Source organism: Elephantulus edwardii, unplaced genomic scaffold (assembly GCF_000299155.1).
Source record: "Elephantulus edwardii isolate Elephantulus edwardi_28Jun2011 unplaced genomic scaffold, EleEdw1.0 scaffold00139, whole genome shotgun sequence".
NCBI classification, from domain to species: Eukaryota; Metazoa; Chordata; class Mammalia; order Macroscelidea; family Macroscelididae; genus Elephantulus; species Elephantulus edwardii.
Genome location: NW_006399889.1, coordinates 2,742,066 through 2,757,173, shown reverse-complemented (window position 1 = coordinate 2,757,173; position 15,108 = coordinate 2,742,066).

Genomic DNA, 15,108 nt, shown 5'->3' with positions numbered 1-15,108 from the left:
CAAGCGCTGCTCCATTGAAGCATCTCTGAACTGAAGTACTGAGGAATGTTTATTCCTCAGAGCTAGAAGAGATTCAGAGGATATAGGGGGATGAAAGGCTGAATACAGGGGATAGCTCGAAACTAGGTGATAGACATGCACTGACCATGAGACTTCTACCACTGCTACCTGTATTCTTCTTGATATTTTTTTATTAGGCTAATTCACTAGGTTGAATCACTGACCATATGCTTAGTCTGTACTTGATTATTATAACAATAATCAAAGATAACAACCATAATTCTATATTGGTACCTGGAAAAAGGATGGCAAAAGGAAAAAGAATATAGGGAAGTTGACCTCTTTTTCTCAGAACATTCACCATATGATCAATGAAATGATATTTGGTTTTGTGTACCTTGAAGTCAGAATTGATCCTCCAATGGGCTTACATAGGCAGTAAATCACACAAAAGGAGAATGCCTGTATTCTACCAATGAAATGATAATAGTCCAAATTCCAGCTTGCTTTGCATCTCTACAAGTATTTGTTCTGAGGACTCACTGATGTTCCCATTTCTTTTGTCCATCAGAACTCACTTGTCAACAGCCCTATTCTAGAATTGACATTTTGATATTTTCCTTTTAGTTTATTAAATGTGCTAAGTACCCTGACCCAAATTTCATGTTTATATAATATGCTTTGAAGTTTCATGCTTAGACATGTCTTTGTGTCTATATGGTTTTATTTAATAAACAATGCACTAGAATTGATTAAAGAAAGAACAGTCTGAAAGAAATGGATGATCATTGCAAAAGGAATTGGGCAAGCAGAGGGGGAAATGTGCAAATACTCATTAATAAATATATATATTTCTAAAAAAGACTGTCTTGTTAAAACACAAATAGCCCTTGAACTTTGTCAGCAAGTGCACTACTGTGTTGGTAGAATCCCAGTGTAAGTAAGGCCTCAGTGGAGGGCTGGAGGAGGAGGCACATGAAGAGAGATGATAATCTCAGTAGGTTCTCTGCTTTCTTCATTGAACATTTACAGATAGCTCATTGCTTCTTTTTATACAAACTCATCACTCTATGTTCTTTAATTTTTTCAAAAACGTGTTGTTCTTGAGAAGATATACAGCAAAGCATACACAAAGTCAATGGTTTCTTCGTGCACACTTTGATGACATTGTTTACATTCTTTGAGTTGTGCAACTGTTCTCACTCTCCTTTTCTGAGTTAATATGCTCCCCAAATTTTTCCTAATATTTTTAAAAACATCTCAACAATTATGTGAAGACATTTCATTGAGTGAATCATATAGAATTATTCTAACATTGAGAAAAACGGGAATCCTAGAACACAAATTATATTCTGGAAAAAAAACCCCACAAAAACCTGGAAATATTTATATGAACCAAACAAGGCAATTCTCTATGGCTTAAAAATCAAGAATGGTGTGAATCAGGATTGTATCTTTTCTTCATATCTGTTCAGTGTGTTTGCTGAACAAATTATTCAGGAAGTTGGATTTTGTGAAGAAGAGTGTGGCCTCACGTTTAGAGGAAGATTCATCAACAACATATATTATGCAGATGATACAACCTTGTTTGCAGAAAATGAAGAAGACTTGAAGTAACCACTGCAGAAGATCAGCCTTCAATGTGGATTACATATCAACATCAAGAAATAAAAGGTTTTCACCATTGTATCAATAGTTAACATCATGAAAGATAGAGAAAAGAATGAGGGTGTCAAAGATTTCATTTTATTTACATCCATAATGAGCATCCATAGCATCAGTAGTCAAGAAACCAGAAATCATGTTACATTTTGGAAGACGGCTGTCAAGTATCTCTCCAATGTTCTAAAGAGCAAGGATATTAGCTTAAAGACTAAGGGATATCTTACCTAAGCCATCGAGTCATCAACAACGTGCATTATGCAGATGACACAACCCTGCTTGCTGAAACCGAGGAGGACCTGAAGCGCTTGCTGCAGAAAGTCAAGGACTACAGCCTCCTATATGGACTGAAGCTCAACATCAAGAAAACAAAGATTCTCACCACTGGGCCAATTGGCAGCATCAGTATGGATGGAGAAAAGATTGAGATAGTTAATAGTTTTAGTTTACTTGGCTCCACAGTCAACACTCTTGGTAACAGCAGCCAGGAAATCAGGAGACTAATTGCTCTGGGAAAGTCGGCTATGAGGGACCTCTCAAGAGTACTGAAGAGCAACGACAGCAGGCTGGAGACTAAGGTGAACCTGATCCAGGCTATAGTCTTCACAATTACGTGCTATGCGTCAGAGAGTTGGACAGTGAATAGGGTTGATAGAAAGAGAATTGATGCCTTTGAGCTGTGGTGCTGGAGAAGAGTGTTGAATATACCATGGACTGCTAGGAGAACAAACAGGTTTGTCCTGGAGGTGAAGCCGGAATGCTCCCTGGAGTCAAGGATTCTGAAGCTTTGTCTGACATACTTTGGGCATGTTGCAAGGAGGGACTGGTCCTTGGAGAGGGACATCATCTTTGACAGAGCGGAAGGGTGGCGAAGGAGAGGAAGACCTTTGATGAGATGGAACGACTCTGTGACTGGAGCAGTGGGAATAAGTGCATTTGAGATGGCTAGGTTGGCACAGGATAGAACAGCGTTTAGAGCTTTTGTGTATAGGGTCGCTATGAGTCACAAATGACTTGATGGCACATAACAACAACAACGTGCCTCTGAAAGTTGGACAATGAATAAGGATGACAGAGTAATTGATATCTTTGTATTGTGGAGTTGGGAAAGTGTATTATTTCATGGACTGCCCAAACAAATCTGTCTTGAAAGAATTGAAACCAGAAGACTCCTTAGAAACACAGGTGGTAAAATGTCACCTCCCCCCCCTTTAATTACTTTGGATATATTTTCAGAAGAAACCAATCCTTGGAAAGAGATACGTAGGAAGTTAGCGAAAGAGAAGAAGACCCTTAATGAGATGGGTTAAAACAGTGACCACCATGACAATCTTAATCAGGAAGAAATCATGAGGATGGGACAACATAGGGCAAGATTCACATCTGTTGTTCATAGTGTTGATTTGAGTTGTTGGCCCCTAACAACAAGAATAACAGTCTTTTTTTTTAAATTTTATTTTATTAATTTTCATGAACAGTTACAGAGATTGTGGATTTTCATTCATTCGTTGTTACACTTTTTTCTTTACCCCCTCCCCCCAGTCAGCTCCTCTCTTTGAAAAGCAAACGATAAACTTCTTCATTGGTATACAAACCCCCTGACCCCAATCCAAATGCACTCCGCTATGCAACCTTAATTCTGGATTCCTGTGATAATGATATGATATGATGCTATCATATATCACTTTTAAACTGTTCTGTCCCTGATCTGTTTCAATTCAGTATACATAATCTATCCAGTTTTTCACAGTCTTACCCCAACCCTGATGTCAGTCACTTTCTACAACAGTGGCACCATGCAGTATTTGTCCTTTTGTGACTGATATATTTCACTCATCAGAATGTCCTCCAGGGTCACCCATTTTGAATAATATTGCATGAGTTCCTTGTTTTTCAATGCAGTTAGTATTCCATTGTGTGAATATAACACAACTTCTCTATCCATTTGTTTGTTGATGGGCACTTAGGTTGTTTCCAACTCCTAGCTATTGTGAACAAAGCTGCGATGAACATGGGTGTGCATATATCTGCTTGGATGTCATTTATGGTCTCTTTAGGGTATATTCCTAGTAGTGGAATTGCTGCGTCAAATGGTATCTCTATTTGTAACCTTTTGAGAAAGCGCCACACCACTTTCCACAATGGTTGCACCATTTTACACTCCCACAAACAGTGAATCAGGGTTCCAGTTTCTCCATAACCTCACCAGCATTTGTTGCTTGCTGAAGGGTTCCATGGAGACAGATCTTAAAAGATCTGTTCAAGGCAGGCATTCCTGATTAGTTAAGCTAAACTTTTGTTTGGTTTTAAGACAATGTCAGGAATATTTTGATTTACGGTTTGAAGATCGGACAAAGCAATAGTTCCAGGAACGTGTTCAGCTTCCATGGCATCAAAAAGTCTGGCTGTTGTTAGGTGCCATTGAGTCAAGTATTACCCATAGTAACCCTGTAAACAACAGATCTAAAACTTGTACTATCCTATCTCATCCTCATACTTTCTGACACATTAGAGCCTATGCGGCAGTCACTGTGTCAATCCACCTGGTCAAGGGTCTTCTTCCCTTTCACCAACCCTCTTCCTTTTGAGCATCATGTCCCTCTCCAAGGAATAGTCCTTCCTTGCAAAGTGCCCAAAGTACATGAAGCGAAGCCTCATTATTCTTGCTTCCAAAGAGCACTATGGCTACACCTTCCCCATATTTGTTCTTTTGTCTGTCCATGGGATGTTCAGCACTCTTTTCCAATATCACAATTCAAAAGCACCAATTATTCTTCTGTCATCCCTATTCATTATCTAGTTCTCAGATGCATAGCAAGTGATCAGAAAGACCGTGGCCTGAATCAGACGCACCTTAGTCTTTAAACTGACATCGTTGTTGTTATTGTTAGGTGCCGTCAAGTTAAGCACGACTCAAAGTGACCCTATGAACAAAAGATATGAACTCTTTTTATCCTGCACCATCCTCACACTTCCTAACTCACAAGAGCCCATTGCAGCAGTCACTGTGTCAGTCCACCTGGTGGAGCGTCTTCCTCTCCTTCCACCCTTCCTAGCATCATGCCATTCTCCAAGGAACAGCACCTCCTAGCAACATGCTCAAAGTATGTAAGGCAAAACCTCACCATTCTTGCCTCCAAAGAGCACTCAGGCTGCACCCTCTCCAAGACATAGCTGTTTGTTCACTTGACCATCTATCAAATGTTCCATGCTCTTCTCCAACACCATAGATCAAAAGCATCAATTTTTTCCCCTATCATCTTTATTCATTGTCCAGCTCTCAGATGCATGGCAAGTAATTAAAAAGACTATGGCCTGAATCCCAATTTTGAACCATTCAGTGTTGCCCTGCTCTGTTCTGATGACTGCCTCTTGGTCCAAGTATAGGTTTCACATTAGCACGATTAAATGTTCTGGGATTCCCATTCTTCTCAGAGTCAGCCACAGTTTGTTATGATCCATGCAGTCAAATAAATGCCTTTGCATAATCAATGAAACACAGATAGACATTCTTCTGGTATTCTCTGCTTTCAGCTAAGATCCATCTAACATCAGCAACAATATCCCTAGTACCACGACCCCTTCTCAACCCAGCCTGGACTTCTGGCAGCCTTCAGTATGGGCTGAGACTCAATGTCAAGAAGACAAACATTGTCACCACTGGACCAATTGGTAGCATCAGGATGGATGGTGAAGAGATTGAGATTGTCCACAACTTCAATTTGCTCGGCTCCACAGTCAACACTCTTGGCACCAGCAGCCAGGAAATAAAAAAACGTATTGCGATGGGAAAGTCTGCTGTTAGGGGCTTCTCTAAAGTACTAAAGAGCAACGGTGTCTCTCTGGAGACTAAGGTGCGCCTGATACAGGCCATGGTCTTTGCAATCACATGTTATGCATCAGAAAGCTGGACAATGACTAGGGAGGACAGAAGGAGAATTGACGCCTTTGAGCTGTGGTGCTGGAGAAGAGTATTGAATGTACCATGGACTTCCAAGAAAACAGATTCATCCTAGAGAGGGTTGAACCAGGCTATTCCTTGGAGGCAAAGATTCTGGGGCTTCGTCTGACATACTTTGGACATGTTGCAAGGAGAGACAGGTCTTTGGAGAGGGACATCATGCTTGGGAGGGTGGAGGGACAGCGCAGGAGGGGAAGACCCTCTATGAGGTGGATTGATTCAGTGACTGGGGTAATCGGGATGGGTGAGTCAGAGGCAATGCGATTGGCACAGGATAGAGCAGGGTTTAGGGCTGTTGTAAATAGGGTCGCTATGAGTCGCAAACGACTTGACGGCACATAACAACAACAACATGGCCTAAATCAGATGCACTTTAGTCTTCAAACTGACATAATTTGTTTTTGTTGTTGTTGTTGTTGTTGTTAGGTGCCATTGAGTTCAGTACTCCTCATAGCCACCCTATGAACAAAAGATCTGAAACCAGTCCTGTCCTGCACCATCCTCACACTTCCTGACATCACTATTCCTTAATAATTTGGAATAGTCCCTAACTGCAGAATTCCCAGTGCAATGTGTCTCCTTACTTCCTGACTGTTGACACCAAGGGTATTAACTGTGGATCCAAGCAAGATGAAGCTGTTGACAGTTTCAATCTCCTCTCCGTTCATCATGATGTTGCCTATCGGTCTATTGGTAAGAATCTTTGTTTTCCTGACATTGAGATGCAATTCATGCTGAAGCTGTGTTCCTTGATCTTCTGCGACAAGTACTTCAAGTCCTCCCTTTCAGCAAGCAAGGTACTGTCACCTGCATAACTGACATCACTCCTCAATGATTTGGAGAGGTCCGTAATTGCAGACTTTCCCAGCGCAATACATGACCTGATTTCCTGAATGCTGAAGGTCTGGAGTCCATTATAATTTGAAATTCTGTTATGCATTTCACTTCCATTTGATCAGATTTCCTCTACAGACTTTTTTGGACAAAAGATAACGTTCAGTTGTGATAGACGGGCACTATCTAATCCTTGTTTGGAGAGAAGGGTGCTGAGAAAATGACATTTCCATAAAGACTAAAATCGAACAGGAACCATGTCTCCAATCAAAGTAAAAATGGATTCAGGTCCTAAAGGTGAAGACTAAAACCATACAATTGTCAGAAGAAAATGCAGGAGCAAAGCTGTCAATACATTTTAACAATGGATTACCTAATATAATAATATGAACAGCATAAAACATACTAAATAGAACCTCATAAAAATAGAAAGCTGTTGTTCATCAAACTCATACTCCTTGCTGTGGAGTCATTCAGGCTCATAGTGACTCCCCATTGGGTTTCCCAGGCTGTTAATCACAATGGGAGGAGACTCCCCCCACCCCTTTATTCCTTAGAGCGGCTGGAGGATTTGAAATACTATTTCGTATCAAAAGACCTAATGCTCTTCTTTCTCTAGGGGTTTGCTGAGTCACTGCAGTAACCTTTGGACTAGTGTGCAACTTCATTAGCAAAAGAGTGAAAGGATAAGAATATCATCTGTTACCAGCAGAGAATCTTGATCCTCTGAATACTACAAGTGAACATGTTGAGAAAACTTTACTTTCAGATATTCCTCAAAACAGCATAATAGAAGACACCCAGTGGCCCAGATTACCGGATTTAATTGAAGTAAACCATGATGCAAATAAGATAAACTTTGACATGGATTGTTTATCCAATGAAAAGATGAATTTACCTCTACTTGTTGATGAAGGGGCAGATAATATTAATACTAAAAAAATGGAAGACACTTCAAAGGCTGTAGATGGAATGGAACAGAATTTTTCCTTTATAGTACAAGATGTTTTGATGTGTAGCCCTGAAAAACTTACATCATCACAAAGTAACATCTCACAGGAAGAAGAAACTAAAATTTCTTTATGTCAATCGGCATTATTTGATAAAGAAAGTCTCCCTACCGAATACCATCTTCTCGATTCACCACGCTTAAATTGCAGTAACTCATTTACTCAAACGGGGAGAAGACATCAAGAACCTGCCAGATATATTTCCTTTGGTGGTAATCTGATTACATTTTCACCTCTAAGACCCCTCAATGGAGAACAATCAGAAGAATTTTGAATTTAAAAGCAAGTGAAAAGTTTTTTTTCGTGTTAATAATGCTGTTTATATAGTCTTAGAAATACGAAGGATCTGGAAACTATGGATTTGTCATCGCAACTATTCAGTCTCTTTACATATTGTCATGTAATTTCTTAATATGTCATGTTTATCAGTGTTTTAGATAATATTGTTTCTCAATGGAAGTTGGAATATTTTGTTTATTAACTACACAGAATGTATAAGCCTAAAGCTCAGTGTTATGGAACATTCTTTCATTAAGGCGGAATAGGTTTTGCACATTTTATCTTCCAATGTGTATTGAAGTCCTTTAATTGAACTTTCTGTATTCTGAAGTCATTTTATATGCTGCAGTTAAAAGTGATTAAATTACTAGAAATGGTAAAAAAAAAGAATATCATCTGTAGTGCAGTAGATAGATTATTGAAAGTGGCTTTCATGGATTTTGACTTTTGTGAAATGATAGGATGGGTTTATGCTAGTGAATGAGGTAAATAACACCTTTTGGGTGACAACATGCAAACAAGATGGACTATTAGTAAATTAGTCAATTGTATCATCCCACGAGGCTTAAACTGAGCAACTTTAGTGAAAGAGAAGTCTCAATACTATCAAGAAGGAATAAGCAGAGAGTAAGTACATTGCATCCATCTGAGCCAGAGATTCTTACACAAGAAAAATGGACCGAAACACCAGCAGTGTTAGCAGTAGGAGTAGAGGTGATGGGAGACTCAGGGACTGATGCTGAATGAGACAGAGCTGACATGGAATTGCTGCCTGCTGAAACCAGCACTTAGCGCTGTCCACCAGGCTTATTGGAGGGCTGGGGGAGATGCTGTAAGTGGCAGAATTAAAGAACTTTGTAACACTGGCCCAGAGCCACAAGGCTGAAGGTCAGAGGGCCCAAGAAGCTGTTCTGACTGAAGAACTGCTCCTTTTCCAACCTGAATTGTAACTTATTGTCCCATAATAAACCCCCTAATTATGAATTTTGCTTGTAGATTTTGTGTGTCTTTTAGCAACTCAATAACAGAGCCCTAAGAGCCCTTGGATGACTAGTTGGTGTCAGAATTGACAGAAGTAGATGCCAGAGCATGGGGGTCTGACCTCATAATAACCGGTTTTGCATTGTTGAATTTGTGAGTGAGAACCCCTAGTGGAGTTATCAAAGGTCAGATAGTATTTTTACAGTTAAAAAACTATAAACCCAATCATAATCCTGTAATTTATTTCCCTTTTTATCAAGCTCACCCCATTGCTGTCCAGTTGGTTCTAGTTTACAGGAACACTGTAAGAGACAATAGAACCGCTCCATAGGGTTTCCCAGGCAGTAAATACTTATGAGAGTAAAAGAGCACATTTTTCTCCCTCAGAGTGCCATTCTTTAGCAGCCAATGCTTAACACATTCAGCCACTAGGTCTCCGTTTAACAATACAATAGTCACTACCTTGTATAGATTCTCAAGTCCTTTGATCCGTCTTCCTAGTATATTCCACTAGAGATCTTCAGTAAAATCTGTCTCTAGTGCACTCTGCTCCTATGCCTGAGCAGCTAAATGTAACCAGAGTAAAACTCAGCAGTCAAGAAGATTGGTGCCAAACCCACAACTTGATGCTTGACTTCAAAGAGCCCTTGGTGAGCCTCCTGGTGCTACCTCATTTCCCTGGTCCAATAACTTCAATTTTCAGAGAAAACTATTTTGCATTTTCTCTCCTTTCTTAAAACCCGAACATTTCCTCATCTGTTCTCCCTCTCAGCAGATGATCTTGATTGCAATTGAGAAAATAGGGGTAATCCTAAGAGAGCATCTTCATCTTTGCTCCATCAGTTCTACCAAGCTTTTGATATTATGAGGAGCTCTGCTGGCCCAGTGGCTAAAGAGTTGCACTGCCAACCCAAAGGCGTGCAGTTTGAATCCAATATCTGCTCCATGGGAGAAAGATGGGGGATCTGCTGTTTGACCACAGCCTCAGGATCAGCTATGAGTCTGTTTTGACTTGACTGCAATGAGAAGAGAGTCACATGGATGCGTGCAATTTGCAAAATCAGATTGAGCTGAATGTTCAGAACATATTTCTGTACATGGAGATTATGTTGTTATTGTTGTGTGCCATTGAGTCACTTGCGACTGGAAGCGTTCCTGTGTGCAATAGCTTTGAACCCTGTCTTATCCTGAGCCAGCCTCACTGACTCCAACACACCAACTTCCATTATCCCAATTACTGTCTCAATCCATTTTATTTGGGGTCTGCCTCTTATCGTTTAATTATTTTAAAAGATTTAATCTGAGTTGAAGGCAGAAGTTCCGAGTTTTTATAATCTTGTAGCTGTCACGAACTCAACACACATGCTCTTAGAAGGTACTTCTGTTGTCCTAGCATAATGATTGAACTCTTTTATTACCTATTTAAAACATTCTTTTATTCTTAAAAGAAGTCTGATGGTGTTGCCCTGCTAACCCAAATGTGGCATTTTTCTGAGTGTTCAAATCCTCAAATGACTGCGAGGGAGAAAGATAGGAAATATCTTTCTATACCTCTGAAACCCCTAAATGAGTCAGTTTCCACTCAACAGGCAAGGAGTTTGAGTTTTGCATTTTCTTTTTCATTCTTAAAAGGAGCTCTTGTGGCACTGTCTCCAGAGAGTTGTGCTGCTACCCCAAAGGCTGTGTCTCCCTGGCTAGTCAAATTCACAAGCCACTCTGTGGAGGGAAAGATGGACGTTTTTCTTCTTTGCAGTTTACACTCTCAGTAAGCTTTCTACACACAAATCTCTGACTCAATCTGTTTCCCAGGGAAATTGACCTACAACTATTGACTCCAGGAGTGGTCCTAGGAAGATTATCACCCACCAGCCAGCTGGCAATGAAACAGGTAGAGCACTGAATGACACCTTCCAGCGGTATAGCATACAGGGTGACATGTAACAGTGGTGCCACTCTTACACTTTTCATTAGTGTGGAATTGGGATCAGAGGCCAGTGAAGGCACTTGTGGAACACATTAGGGCTTGAGTGGGAGCAATTACAGTAAATTCCTGGGTTATGAACTTGCGATTTATGGATAACTTTGATGGTATGTAAATTTGTTCTCACTTGGAAATCAGTGGATCAACCCCTACTTAAATTCTTTACCACAGTCACCATCATCTGCTACACATGCAGCTTTTAAATCAGTGAAAGATTTCAGGCCTTTTCTTGCAGTAAAGGAAGCACCTGGCCAAACTCACCTACAAATTAGATCAAAGAGGCACTTAGGAACTGGCCTAGTTAGATCTAGCAGTTATGCTACCAACCCAAAGGTACACCAGCTTCCACCAGCTGCTCCTCAGGAGAATGATGGACAATCAATCCCTGCATGATTTACTATAGCCTCTGAAAATCCTCTGAAAAACTAGTTAGTTCCAACTCAGTGATAAACAACAGACACTAACTGCAGACAGAACATCATATTGTCTAAGTAAGGAAATGGACTAACCACGAGAGAACAGGGGAGTCGTTCTAGTGGCCTCTAGAAACTCACCAACATTGCCCCATTCATTGCTGGAGGTCACGGTTTCCTCAGCACAGAGCGCACACCCAAATGCCCGGTTGTGGAATGAGAATGGCAAGAAAATCTGGAAAAGAAATACACCTGGGATTGCTGAAATCACTTCACGGTCAGGGGAATCTAATGAAGGAACCTAATTAAAGACCAGTTAAAACCACTTTGCTCTGATGGCTAGTGATCTTAATAGAAGAGTTTGTGAGGCTGTAGATCTCCACAGAAGCTGACTGACTTATTGTTCTCCTGCAGAATGGCTGGTAGGTACAAACCACAGGCTCTTGAGTATGAACTGCCAACCTTTCGGTTAGCAGTCAAGAACTTAATCATTGCATTGCCAGTTCTCCTTAGACTGGTATTACCTCAGAAATGTTGGTAGAGGCTGGAATGATGGAAAAATAATCCTGGGGGTTGGGGCTTTTCCAATCATCAAAATGGAAAGGTATGCATTGTCTGCCCACCTGCCTCAGCAGCCCTTTTAAATGTAGGTGTTTACGGTAGAAAGAGGAAAACTTTTGCTTTTTCTAAGGAAGCTAACATTGTAATCAGCTGAGATTTCTAAATAAGAATTAAAAAGGAGTCAAGACTATTCTGAAAATGTGTTGGTAGGTCAGTGTTCGTTCTGGTCTCGTCTTGTGATCATCAAATCTAGTTTTGTAACAAATTAGGTCACCTCCAGAGAGCTAGAAATGTTTGAGAAATTTTTATAAGAAAATGAAAGTCCAATCTATTTTTAATTTACTTTGATATTTAGAACAAAGGAGGAGAGTGGGTGGAGGCTATGAAATCAATGACAGTGTGTCACTGGCCTTAAATAGAACCACAATTGTGTTTCTAGGTCTTAGCCTTCTTCTCATTCCCTTTCTTGATTAGATGCTCTTCCTCTGCTCTTAAGGGATACAACACTTGCTACTCCTCTCAGGGATTGACAGTGGACTCTTCCCTTCTGCTGTGATGGTCTTGCTGGGAAATAGGATAAGGCTTATGTGCAAGAGAAGGTTTTCCTTTGGGGCAGAATATATTATTACCATCAATCATCTTGAGCAGGAAATGATGGGGAATGTAGATCATGAGAAAAAGACAACTTCCTCTTCCAGGGCTGCCCCTGGCCATTAGACTTTAAGGAGTATAGATGCTCCCCAAAAACAAAACTACCATCCAAACAGATATATGAACACCCATGTTTATTGCTGCTTTGTTCACAATAGCAAAGAGTTGGAAACAACCCAAGTGCCCATCAACAAATAAATGGATAGAGAATCTGTGGTATATTCACACAATGGAATATTATGCAAAACTGAAAAGTAAAGAACTCATGAAATATTATACAAAATGGGTGACCATGGAGGATATTATGATGAGTGACATCTCAGTCACAAAAGGACAAATACTGGATAATGCCACTGTTATGAAACAAGACTGACATGGGGACTGGGGGGGAAACTAAGAAAAGAGGAGATAAATAATGTATACTGCATTGAAACATGAGGGAGAGAATTGTATAAAAGGAATATATGATTAGGTATTATTGATATGACAAGATCAAGAATAAAAGCTGCATAGTAAAGTGGTCTGGGGGAAACAACTTTCTAACAACCAAATAACTTTTTTTTGGTGCAACAATGAATGAATGGAAATCCAGGTTCTTTATAAACTTTCATTAAAATCTCAATTTAAAAAAAAGGAGTATAGATGGGCTTGAGGGGAAGATAGTCAAACCCACACGGAGACTGAATGGAAACTAGGCTGACAGGAGCCATGGGAGACTCTGCAAATGCAACCTTGGATTTTGGGTACCAGCGATAATGGGAGCTGTAGTTGTTTTTGTCAGGTTAAGTTACCTCTGAGTTATGGTGACCTTATGTACAACATAATGAAACATTGTTGAGTCCTGCATCATCTTCACAATCCTTGTTGTGTCTGCACCCACTGCTGTGGCCATCGGGAATTTTAAGTGCCGTTCCAACTAGGAAGGGAGCTCTGGTGGTGCATTCCGGAAGGAGTTGCACTGCTGACTCAAAGGTGGCTGCTCTGCGGCTGCTTGAATCCAGCAGAGGCTGTGAGGGCGAAAGATGAGCTATCTCCTCCCTTGTGATTGACAGCTTCTGAAAACCCTCTGGATGGTCATGTGATAGTCTGACTTGACTTGATGGCAATAAGCCAGTGAGTGACTGCTCAAAAGAGAAGGCCTATGCATCAGAGAGTTGGACAATGACCAAGGAGGATAGAAGGAGAATTGATGCCTTTGAGCTGTGGTGCTGGAGAAGAGTATTGAGAATACCATGGACTGCTAGGAAAACAAACAGATTTGTCCTGGAAAGGGTTAAACCGGGTGGCCCTTGGAGGCAAGGATTATGAGGCTCCGTCTAACATACTTTGGACATGTTGTGAGGAGAGACCGGTCCTTGGAGAGGGACATCATGCTTGGGAGGGTGGAGGGACAGCGCAGGAGGGGAAGGCCCTCTATGAGGTGGATTGATTCAGTGACTGGGATAATTGGGATGGGAGTGTCAGAGACGGTGCGATTGGCACAGGACAGAGCGGAGTTTAGGGCTGTTGTACATAGGGTCGCTAAGAGTCGCAGGCGACTCGACGGCACATAACAACAACACAACAACATCTTCTAGCACTGCATTGGATAATATTCTCCTGTGACCCAAGGGGTTTCCATTTTAGGGCTAATTTTAGGAAGTAGATCACCAGGCTTTGTCTGGAAGCCCCACTGAAATCTGTCCATTCTGGCTGAGACTGCTGATGTTTGAAATACTGAGGACTTAGCATCCAGCATCATTGCCACACTCAAGTTGCCACTGTTTGACAAATTGATAGATAAGTGGGTGTTATCTGCCAGTCAGCGGGGAGGGGGGGGGAACACACGACAAGCTTTTGTTTATTTTTTTAGAAAGAAGTAAATCCCTTTTAGGAAGCCTGGTGACACAGCTGCTAACCAGTGGTCAGTAGTGTGAACTCACAAGTCAAATGCACGAGAAAAAGATGTGGTAGTCTACATCTATAAAGATTTACACAGGTGTGGGAACTCCAAGGAGCAAGCGGTTCTACCCTGGCCTATGAGGTTGCTGTGTGTCAGAATCAATTTGAATGGGAACTCCTTATTGTAATCAGTAAAGTCAGTTAAACACCACAGGGTAGTGCCGTCTGAATGGTGGAGTATAAAGGTCAAGTGTGGCTATTCATGGGCTGAATTTGTAAGGCGAAGGCAGTAACCTCTCAAGGCCGTTGTGGCAGGACAGGAGGATCAGTGAAGTCCGTGAGAGAAAGGGGCAAGAGTCTGGGCTGAGCCATCCTTTTACTTATGAAAAACTGAGTTTTCCGTAGTGCACTTAACACATTTTAACTCATATAACCTACTGACCTTTAAGCTCTAAGAGGGCAAATTGTTGTTGCTATGTGCTGTTTAATTGGAACTGACTCAATGCTGACCTTTCAGAATTTTCAAAGGTTGTAAATCACATCAGAGGGGATTGCCCATCTTTCTTGTGCAGAGCAGCTAATGGATTTGAACACCTTCAGAGCGGCAGTGCAACTCCTTTCCACTATGACACCACAAGAGCTCTCTGAAGAGGAGAGTGTCTGCTTTATATGTTTTGTATCTCCCAGCAGCAGATTAATCAGTACCCGGTGTATAATAGATTCTTAATGTTGTTATTGTTATGTGCTGTCGAGTCGCTTGTGACTCATAGCGACCCTATGTACAACAGCCCTAAACCCTGCTCTATCCTGTGCCAATCTCATTGCCTCTGACACATCCATCCCGATTACCCCAGTCACTGAATCAATCCACCTCATAGAGGGTCTTCCCCTCCT